The sequence below is a fragment of the Apium graveolens genome, chromosome 5 (assembly GCF_009905375.1).
Source record: "Apium graveolens cultivar Ventura chromosome 5, ASM990537v1, whole genome shotgun sequence".
Lineage (NCBI taxonomy): Eukaryota > Viridiplantae > Streptophyta > Magnoliopsida > Apiales > Apiaceae > Apium > Apium graveolens.
The window spans coordinates 108,209,633-108,221,429 of NC_133651.1; the positions used below are offsets into that span (position 1 = coordinate 108,209,633).

The following is an 11,797-nucleotide window of genomic DNA, read 5'->3' on the forward strand; positions in this document are numbered from 1 at the left end:
CTATTCCGTCCATCATTCTATGGACCCATGCTCTTCCTCGAGCTTATACACAATCACCTTTGAAACTCCCTCGATATCGAAAATCGAACCTGGGATCTCATTCTAGACATCATCGTTACTAGAATTCTATGCTTGCATCGCAACCTTCCTCGTATAATAATACGACTCTCTATTGATAAGAAAGAATAAATATTCAATAGGTAGATACTCTACTTAATTAGTCTATCAATGATAACTTATACACTACCACGACCCGATTAGTGGTACTTAATCTTAATATCCATTCCAATACAACTCTCACGGTTGTAATCAGCTCGTTACTCGCAGAATCATTGCTGCCTTACTATGGTCCACCACAGACCTACTATTTTTATTCACTTTCCATGAAGTCTTAATAGCTAACCATACGGAGTCCATAACTGTCGTATCAAATTATTCTCAGGAGTTAACATAATCACCATTCATAATTCATGAAGAACACTCCTGATCCTGACGTACTTTCATGACATGAAGCATATAAAATTTCAGAAGAGTTTCAATCAAAGCAACGATAGCAGGTTAATACCATTCATAATCATATGCCTTCAATAGAAGACTTTACTCAAAGGTTCCTTTAGTCTTTTTGAAACATGGTCCTGGATTATTCTCAAGATAGGACCTTCTAAAATAGATAGCCCGCTCACAGTGCTAACATGAATTAAATCTTTACCAAACTACTATTACGGTTGAGTATCGTATAATCATCAGAAGAAATATCAATCTTTCAAACCATAATACAACCTTCACGGCTTTAACCATTATTACTGTATCCCTCTGGCACGTGTGCTTATAATTGTCCTCTTACACATAAAGTGTCGGCCACCTCTTTGACCTTTCCTGATAGTAAAATTTCCTTACAATCAATGTCATTTTTTTTAACCACCTCCAAATAAATTTTCTACCTCATTTCAATCACTGCTTATGTGAAAATGCTTTTCTTAAGTCCTGGTGGGAAGAAAAAAAAATCACCATTTTTTTTCCCATAAGTCATTGCCTTAGTCATTAGATGTGAACATTGCCACGACAGACTCTCGATCATACTTAGGACGTCTCTTATCTTGGGTCCTTCTTGTTTTCACCAATCTCGACCCTCATTGGGTCGATCTACACTTTCTTATGGTTCAACACGTGCCCCACCTGGCATTATTATAATTACGTCATATTTCCTTTATCAAAATTTCTATTCTTGAGAACTTTGAATATTACCTTTTCTCCTTGTAAGACCTCTAAGGTTATCCTTAAATTGTTCCTCCTGTATTCCCTAGATACAGGGCATATCAAAATACCATTTACTAATACTAGAACCATTGTCTATATACTTTTGAAAAATTTCTCCACTGATCCTTAAAGATTGTTGTTACCTTAATCCTTTCCAATTCATATTGTCAAAACTCATACTATCCCTATTAAGGGTGAAATGCCAACCTTTATGCATTCCCCTAGGATTCATTTTAAGTTACTGAGGTTCTATCCTTAATTCCACCTTTAAAAAGGTACATGCATCCTTCCATGGATAAATCAAGTCATATATCCCTGATAAGGGTGTCTTATTCAATCAATTCCACCTCGATAGTATATGCCTAATTTCACAATAACATCTGTATTCAAAATGAGGTCAATCAATATGGCCTCCAAAAGATAACAGCGGTTATCCGCTTTTCTTGCCTAATTTGGTAACGATAACAAGGATGTTCTGGAAGATATTGGTCGTGTTCAACGTGAACTTCTTCTTAATAATTCCTTATTTACTTTTGTTGTTTATCTCAACAGTCATCACAATGTTGGGATATCTTTCATACCTGGCGTCTCCCTTTCTGGGTATCAAGCCACCAGTCTTACACTTCACATTCTTGAAGGTCACTTCCTTCATCCAATTTTCCTAATTTCTTACTTTCTTGTCTCCTTAGTCTATCCGCGTCTCATTATTTATCCTTCGAACTATCTCAAGGTTTCCTCGAATCCTCTCAACTTACAGGGAATAAAATATATGTATCTCTTATGCCTTCAACCATCAATTTTAACTCATGGTGAATCACCCTCATCCTGACGATTACATACTTTTCTATTTCTATTGCTACGAGTCTTTAGGGTTTCCTCATACCCAACTCCCTTATCATTCCTCAAACTCTATTGCCTTTATATTCCTTTCCACTTCAATTCCTTTTTATTTTCCTTTCTCTTATCATTATTTCATGAACCCACTAATCATTGACTTCAAACATCACATCGTTCTGGGATTCTTGTCATCAGAATGAATTTTGACAACTTTTACAACTTAGCTTCATATTTCATCATACTCGTCTGCCTTTGTTCTGGCTCTAAAGCTTTTACACTATCTCCATAACCTTGGGAAGTACTTTCCTGAAAACAATTGACTGAACTTAAATCAGTTTATTATAATCTCTTGCTCCGTGCCTTCCTTGGCCTTTCACCAGCGGGTGGCCTCTCTCTTAGGAGGGTAAGTGACAAAAACAGTCTTTTGTGATTCGTCAATCATTTAGAATCTCAAATGATTCCTATATTTCCTCTAGCCAGGCTCTTGCCTCGACTGGGTCAGCTTGTTCCTTGGAACTCTGAGAGCTTAGCGACTTAAAGGTCCTGAAAGAATTTCTCACCACATTGTTTCCTCACGGTGGTGGTTGGGGATAATAGTCTAAGTTATGTCTAGAAAGGTCCATAAATTGTCGTATAGGAGTACCATCTCGGTTCTCCTTTCCTTACTCGAATTCTGTTCCCTTAGTCTGAACGTTTCCTCCTCCTCCCCGTAATCGAGGTCATCCTTCATGTTTTAAATCCTCATTTTCCACTTCATTATGTTATGGGTTCTTTCTATCTTGATGGCGACCTCCCTGACTATCACGTTCAGGGTTTGCTCTAAATCTTATTCCTCAAACTATCTTTCATCTAAGATCTCATCTTTAAGCTCTTGAACATTTGGAACCCAAATTCTATAGGAATACCTCATTATTCCCTTATCATCTTTCTTGGTACCAATCTCATATCTATTTGTTGGCTCTCTGCCTTCATTCATCACTTTTTTTGGCACAATATGTTCTTTTCCGATAATTCGGTCTGTATTGCAATCTCAAACAGTTTTTCGGTACCAGCTCCGGTTACCTTCACTTCTATTTTCATTTTCTCAAAATCTCTTATAAACTCTCCCAAAGACATTATCATCTTGAGTCTCTCCTTTTTACTAAGGGCATCAGCCACCACATTGGCTTTCCCCGAATGATAAAGAATCTCCCAATCATAATTCTTGATTAGCTCTAACCGCCTCCTCTGGCGTATGTTGAGCTCTTTCTACATAAAAATGTACTAGAGCTCCTATGGTTTGTGTAAATCTCGCACTTCTATCCATACCAGTAGTGCCTCCAATATTTAGGGCAAAACTAATGCCACGAGCCCAAGCTCATGGGTGGGGATATCGAATTTCATATTACCTCAATTGTCTTGACGTGTACGCGAGTACCTTGTTGTGCTGTATAAGAGCACCCTAATTCCTTATACGAAGCGTCAATACAAATTACAAAATCTTCTTTTCCATCCGGCAATGCCATCATAGGGGCCGTCACCAATCTTTGCTTCAGCTCTTGAAAGCTGTTCTCGCATTTCTCTGTCCATTCGAACTTCTCAGTCTTACAAGTAAGCCGCGTTTAAAGGGGGCTACTATCTTTACAAACCTGAACGAACCTCCGGTAATGACCGACCAATCCTACCTCTGGTAGTCGACCTAACCATGGTCATCAATTCATCAGTGGTCCTTTATTCATTCTTGTCAGGATCCTCCATAGGATCCTCCTCAGCAACTATCCCTTCTAGGACAACATCCTCAACCGCTACATCCTCAATATCAACATCATCCGGTCCTGTATTAGGACGCTCCATCGGATCCACAATCTGATCTCCAATAAGTAATAAAACATCATCGCGTTGTTGCTCCTCAACCTCAAGGTTCGGAGTCCCGCTACCATATACGATAACGAACTACGCTTCTATCGCTACATTTATAAGGGTTCCCATAAGGGTTTTAACTGTCGGTGCTACGTTAGGTAGCCCGACTATGAACTTGGCAAGAGTTCTTATTATCTTAATGAACTTATTATCTTAACGTCACATCATCTCTGAGGTTTATAACGCTTAGCTCTGATACCATTTCTGTAACACCCCCAAATCCGGGGTCGGGGATCCGGGTTGTCACGAGTTCCATTTCCCATAATAACACCCAATCTTAATAATTAATCAACTACTCTGTACTGTGACTCCACAATAGACACACACACCACACGTTATAGTCTCAGAGATGAACATCCAAAAATAATCACAAGTCATTTTATTCCACAATTATCTGCTAATACACCTTAAAAGGTTTTCTGAATAAATTTATATTTTCTTTGCCATTATTACAATTCATAAATATACATAAATCTGGTACAACAAAAGTTGAAGCCTAGTCTATTGGTAGTTCCCACCTCAGCTACAGCGACTTCAATGCCTATAGGAAGTTGCGGAACGTTTCCTATCCGCTCGCGAATTGGGAGCTTGGTCCTGTTCATCTTGTCTATCTGATGTTGTGTGATGAAAGAAGAAAGCAAGGGTGAGCAGCAAGCCCACCAAAATAATATGTAATATGATTAACAATATATGAGCCTTCTCATAGTACTCATGAAAATCTTGGTCAAAAGAAATGAACCAAGTTTGATATCTTAATGCGATGAAGTCGCAAAATATTCAGTATATATACATATATACTTTTCAAAATCTTGGAAGTCCTCTTCCATGCATAATATACACATAGTTCCAGTTTATAACTGTATAAAAATATCGTTGTAAGGTGATCTCATATATCTAACCTTGTCTCAACGTTTTTCTGAAAGTCTTTGTCATTCATAAGACTACCATTAACTAGATATAAGTTTAAAAGGTGAAGTTATAAGATACTCCAATATACTTATATCTTTTCCAAAAACTACTTGAACTACCACCGTTCAAGTTATAATTAGTTTCAAAAGTTCATCACATAGATGAGACTACAAGACCAGATTTGAATAGATTAAATCTTTAAAATATCATCAAAATAAAATGAAGTTACGAGATACTTCATTTGATGCAAACATCATTTTGAAAACCTGACCCTGCCAACACTTAACAATCGCCCAACCGTAGCCTTTCTATCGAAGTGCTCTGGGTAGTGTTGCAGAAATATCCAATTGGATGATGAACTCATTACGGGAGTTTGCCGCGCCAGGAAGACCACTTACGATGATCAGTCGTAGTAGTACAACCCCACCAATTTCTACATGTAGAGGAGAACCTGTCGGATTTACTTGTCAACCGAACACTGAACTCCTAAGGAATGGACCGCCTTAGCGGAACTTCCAGGCCATTTGGGCCAATATAATAAGGCTGGGCCGGCGCTACTCGACCACTTACGCCACTCCTAGTTCAGATGAAATCCATGACTCTGAAACGTAAAGCTCGTCCCCACTTTCCCCAAGTAGAAACTTGTTGATACGGCTCCACCAAGAAGTCGTATCTAGTTGGAAAGGAAAACTCACCGATATTTCCCAGACGATGCCTGTTAATGGATTAACTTGTTCCAAGAATTTTACTTCCCGAATATTGGGTAAGTAATCAAAAACTCTTTTATCAAGACAGCAACCTTGTTGCGAATATAAAACACACCACAGAGCCGGATCCCTCTGGTTTTGAGCGAGTATTTAAATCCCCTTTTTAAAAGGAAGATCATAAATATAAAAATGAGTTTTGGGATCCGCTCTAACTTTTGAAAATCATTTTAAAGACTCGAAAACACTTTAAAGAGTGTTTGGAATAATGCTGATTTAATAAAGTAAATCAGTCTCAATAAAAAGAAATATCTGAATATTATTATTTAAATAATATTCCCATAAAGAATACTTGAGGTAGAAGTTGGAAAACTTACACTTGAAATGAATAGTGAATAATCAAAGATATACTTATACGAAAGTAATATCTTTATTTGAATATCAAAAGTAAGTTTGATTATCGAACATTATTCTTTAATAAAATAAAGAATATTAATAAAGAATAAGCGGAGTCATAATACCTCGAATGAATATTATAAATAATATTCATTAAATAAAATAACGGAGTCATACATCCTCAAATGAATATTCAAGTAATATTCAATAAATAATATAAATGAGTCATAAGTCCTCGAATGAATATTCAAGATAATATTCATTAATAAAATAAAGTTATCGAATAAACCTTATTCAATTAATAGTTTTGAAAACTATAACCATATATATATAAATATATATATATATATACAAAATTTACTCGGGATCCTCGACTCCCGGTTTTAGAAAATGTTTTCACCTTTGGATCCCTATACTAAGGGTATATGCAAATTACCGCTATTCTCTAGCATAGGTATTATCAACTGAATCAACAAATATATATGGCAAGAATACGAAACAGGCATGCATATATACCATATCACATGCTACAATATATCGTAAGAATTTGCTAATAACAAATATACATTTATCACAAGATCATGCATATACATATGTATACATCACAACAACAGTTATAACGGGTAGAAAACTTGCCTGAGTGCTCCCGGATAGACTTAAGCTTAGAGTGGGTCCGATAACCTATGAACATTAACATAAGTCGGAATTAAACCCCGGTCACTTAAGAAACTAGACTTTACCCATTTAGAGTCCTAACGTTTGCTTTCGCGCTTAACGATTTACTTAAGTCGCTCGAGTACCCTCGGCTCCACCATTTTTAATAAATTAGCCATTACGAGTTTTAAGGCGATTCTTTTGTGAGTGCCTTACCAACTGCCTAATCCACTTTACATAATTGTTTCATATATTAATTAACCCTTTAAGGTCTTTAACCTATGTTTCAAAGTAAGGCGAGGGGAAATGGTTCGGTCGCGAAACGCCGTTACTTAAAACGGTCGTTTCTCCTAAACCGTACATCGGAATCAAACGAACTACATATCAAAATGAAGCTCGTAACATGAACTATCTAATCATGGCAATGGTCAAAACCTAGCAGTGATTTCAAGGGTTCTGATCTTATGAACAAAAGCAGTCTAAAGTAAATCGGACATTACGACGGCTATGTTTACGCGATTTCCCAAATTTAAACCATTCTAAAACAACCACAATTTAACCACAAATCAATCATACAACCAACATCCATCCAAAACACACTCCAACATCCCCAACACCTCAAGTTCTTCCAATTTATGTTATTCTCATCATGAATTTAAACTATACTTAATTCCTTTAACAAATCAACAAGATTCAACATTCATACCACTACCACTACAACCCAAACTCTAAACAAACAAGCTTCATGCTTCACATATACTATACTACTCATAACCATTCCTAAATAATCAAAACTAAAGCTAGGGTTTGGAGTTTATACCTTCCTTGAAGCTTTTAATCCATGAAAGATCCTTGGAATGCCCATGGAAGCCTTAATCTAACCTCCTACAAGCTTGTTCTTTCAAAGAAATCAAGAACACAAAAATTAATTTCAAGAAAGTACTATTCACCATCTTCTTCCTTGATTTATAGAAAAAGATTGGCTTGGAATTAGAAGCTTAAACTTATAGGAAGTATGTAACTATCCATGGGGAAGCTTAGATAAATACCTTGCCAAATAATAAGTGGTGGAGCTTGGATCTTCATTTTTTAAGAAAAGGGGTCGAGAGCTTCCTTGGTGAAGAGAATATAATTTTCTTTTGTTTTGATGAAATGATTTGTTTGGCTTGGTTGATGAAGTTTTGTTTTTGTTTTGGTTAATTACCTTTTTAGCCTTAACTTTGTGTGGTTTTAATTCAACCACATCTCCTTCCCTTATGTCATGCTTATGTCATGCTCATGATGTCATCCTCCCCTCCTTGTCCTCTTCTCATTGGTTGGGTGACATCATCCTCTCTAATCCCTTTGATTAACTTCCTAATTGTTTGCCTAATGACCGCTGATCTGTTATACAGTTCGCTTAACTTTCGTTTTCGTTTATCGTTTGAGGGATCATACCCGGGATCTTATTACTTAGGTTCCCTTAACCTTTCTCAATATATTATATTCCTTTTATGATCCTCTCTTATAATCCTTTAATTTAAATCCTTTTAATCATGTTACCTTATACTCAATTCTTTCCGTATCTAGTGGATTTCTGGGAAAAATCAAAGTGTTCGGAATTGGATTCTGACGATCTTTACATACACTTATATACCATATAGAGTGCCAATAAAATCTCAGAATATCCATAAAAGAACCCCTACCTAGTGGGGTATGAAAAGTTTTCTCATTCAGCAAAAACACTATTCATAAGGGTTTCAAAATTTTTCCAAAAATTAGGGTTATTACACTTGTCCATCTCAAGACCCTTATTAGAAACCTTGTGCCCGAGAATTATGCCTTAACGCACCATAAAGTGATATTTCTCCCAATTGAGAACCAGATTGGTCTCAACGCACCTTTTGAGGACGTTTCCCAGATTTTGTAAGCATTCATCAAAAGAATTACTAAAGCCTGAAAAGTCGTCCATGAACACTTCCACATTCTAGCCAATCATGTCAGAAAAAATGGCCATCATACATCGCTGAGAAGTGGCAGGTGCACCACATAAGCCAAAAGAAACTCTGCGAAAAGCAAACGTGTCAAATGGACAAGTGAAAGTATTCTTCTCTTGATCTTCTGGTGCAATGCAAATCTGATTCTAGCCCGAATAACCATCCAGAAGACAATAATACTCATGAGTAGCCAACCTGTCAAGCATCTGATCAATGAATGGAAGAGGGAAGTGATCCTTCCTCGTGGATTTATTCAACTTCCTGTAGTCCATGCATACCCTCCAACCTGTGACTGTTCGAGTGGGGATGAGCTCGTTCTTCTCATTTGCTACCACAGGAATACCTCCTTTGTTAGGTACACATTGCACGTGGCTCACCCAAGAACTGTCAGAAATAGGATATATGATCCTGCATCCAGCCATTTTAGAATTTCTTTCTTCACCACTTCTTTCATGATAAGATTAAGCCTTCGGTGTTGCTCAACAGTCGGCTTGCTACCTTCCTCTATCAGAATTTTATGCATGTAGTACGAAGGGCTGATCCCTTTTATATCTGCTATAGTCCATCCGATGGCCGATTTGAATTCTCTCAGAATCCTCAAGAGCTTGTCCTCTTCACTACCTGAAAGGTCAGATGCAATAATAACAGGCAAAGTAGATGCATCACCTAAAAAAGCATACCTCAAGTGTTCAGGCAATGGTTTAAGATCCAAAGTAGGTGCTTCCTCAATAGAAGGCTTGAGGCGTTTAGGAGCCTTGCTTAATTCTTCCATTCCAAGAGATTCAAAAGGCATATCAATCTTCCTTTTCCAGGGAGACGCATTCAAATATTGCAATTGCTCATCTCCTTCGTCATCTTCACTGTTTGAATTTCCCAACAAGGCTTTTTCTAAGGCATCTGACCTTAGCATTTGATCAAGTTCCGATGTGACCAGCGAATCGACCAACTCAACTTTTAAGCACTCCTCATTATCAGTAGGAAATTTCATAGCATTGAACACATTGAAAGTCATATCCCGATCCAACACTCGCATTGTAAGCTCACCCTTCTGCACATCAATCAAGGTTCGGCCAGTTGCCAAGAAAGGCCTTCCCAAGATTATGGGAATCTTCATATCCTCCTCGAAATCAAGAATGATGAAATCAGCAGGGAAGATGAGTTTATCCACCTTGACCAAGACATCCTCCACAATACCTCTCAGATATGTAATAGAACGGTCGGCCAACTGCAAGGTCATGTAAGTTGGTTTGGGATCAGGTAAGTCCAACTGCTTGAAGATTGATAAAGGCGTCAGATTGATGCTAGCTCCCAAGTCACATAGGCATCTATCAAAAGGCACCTTCCCAATAGTACATGGAATAGTGAAGCTTCCTGGATCTTTAAGCTTTGGAGGCAACTTCTGCTGCAACACAGCACTGCATTCCTCCGTGATAGCGACAGTCTCTAAATCATCTAGCTTCACTTTCCGAGAGAGAATACCTTTCATAAACTTTGCATAACTAGGCATCTGCTCGAGAGCCTCAGCGAAAGGTATGTTGATATGAAGTTTCTTGAACACCTCCAGAAACTTCTCGAATTACTTATCCAACTTTTTCTTCTACAACCTTTTAGGAAAAGGTGGTGGAGGATAGACCTGTTTCTCCCCTATATTACCCTCAGGCAGAGTGTGCTCAACAGTAGTCTTCCTAGGTTCCACTTCTTCATCATGTTGCTCTACTTCTTTCTCAGCTCCAGCTTCCTCAGCCAACTCTTGAGTTTGTTCGGGATTAGCAACCTTCCCAGATCTCAAAGTGATTGCCTTTACCTGCTCCTTAACTTCCTTCTTCCCTGGCACTTCAGTGTCACCAGGTAGTGTACCAGGTTGACGATTTAGCAAGGCATTGGCAATTTTCCCAATTTGATTTTCCAAGATCTTGATAGAAACAGCTTGGCTCTTGCACATAAGCTTTAACTCCTCTAATTCAGATTTTTCATTAGCTTGATGCAGCTGGAGTTGTTGTTTTGGCGCATACTGGGGTTGCTGAAAACCAGGGGGGTTGTACTGCTTAGCTGAATACTGCTGATAAGGCTGTTGAACCGTATTCTGGAGCATTGATCCAACTGAAATTAGGATGATTGCGGTTGTTGGGATGATAGGTGGCTGGCACAGGTTGCTGCGATCGCTGGTAGTTGCTCATGAACTGAGCCGATTCATTAAAAATTACGCACTGATCAGTTTCATGGGCACCAACACAAAGTTCACAGACACTAGTGATTTAATTAACTCCATAATTAGCCAAAGTGTCCACCTTCATTGTCAAAGCCTTAAGTTGGGCAACGATAGCAGTTGCTGCATCCAACTCCAGAATTTCTGCAACTTTTCCCTGAGTCAACCTCTGGGTAGGATTCTGGTACTCATTAGCAGCCATCAGTTCAATAAGTTTATAAGCTTCATCGTAGCTCTTCGCCCATAAGGCTCCTCCTAATGCTGTATCAAGCATGGGCCTAGAAGTAGGACCCAATTTATTGTAGAAACAGTTGATAATCATCCAATCAGGCATGCCATGGTGTGGGCACTTCCTTAGCATCTCCTTATATCGATCCCAAGCCTCACACAATAATTCTCCAGTTTGCTGCGCAAACTGGGTAAGAGCACTCCTGATTGCTGCTGTCTTCGCCATGAGAAAGAATTTAGTGAGAAACTTTTGAGCAAGATCTTCCCAAGATTCTATAGACCCTACTGGTAGAGAGTGTAACCAACACTTAGCTTTGTCCCTCAGAGAGAATGGAAAGAGTCGTAGCTTGATAGCATCTTCAGTCACACCATTCAACTTGAAAGTGTCACAGATCTCGATGAAATCCCTGATGTGCATGTTGGGATCTTCGGTAGGAGAACCCCCAAACTGAACTGAGTTCTGTATCATCTAGATCATGCTTGACTTGATCTCAAAAGTGTTAGCCGCGATGGCTGGTCTAATGATGTTAGACTGAATGTCATTAATCTTAGGCTTAGAATAGTCCATCAAAGCATTCAGATTTGCTGCTTGATCACCCATAGCTGCTATAATTGGCTCTTCAACTTTCTCTTCTTCTTCTACCTTCTTTTCTTCCTCAGAAACTTCCCGGCGAATTACCACAAGTTCTTCCTCGGCTTTATCCAGTGTTCTCTTACGAGTACGCGAACGC

General features: G+C 38.4%; 1 non-coding gene across 1 annotated transcript; it reads left to right on the forward strand.

Annotated features, from left to right (window-relative positions):
• Positions 1–11,170: 11,170 nt before the first annotated feature.
• LOC141663389 (small nucleolar RNA R71) lies at positions 11,171–11,277 on the forward strand. The gene has a single exon (XR_012551463.1). It is a non-coding gene; the product is annotated as a small nucleolar RNA R71 (small nucleolar RNA).
• Positions 11,278–11,797: the final 520 nt, after the last annotated feature.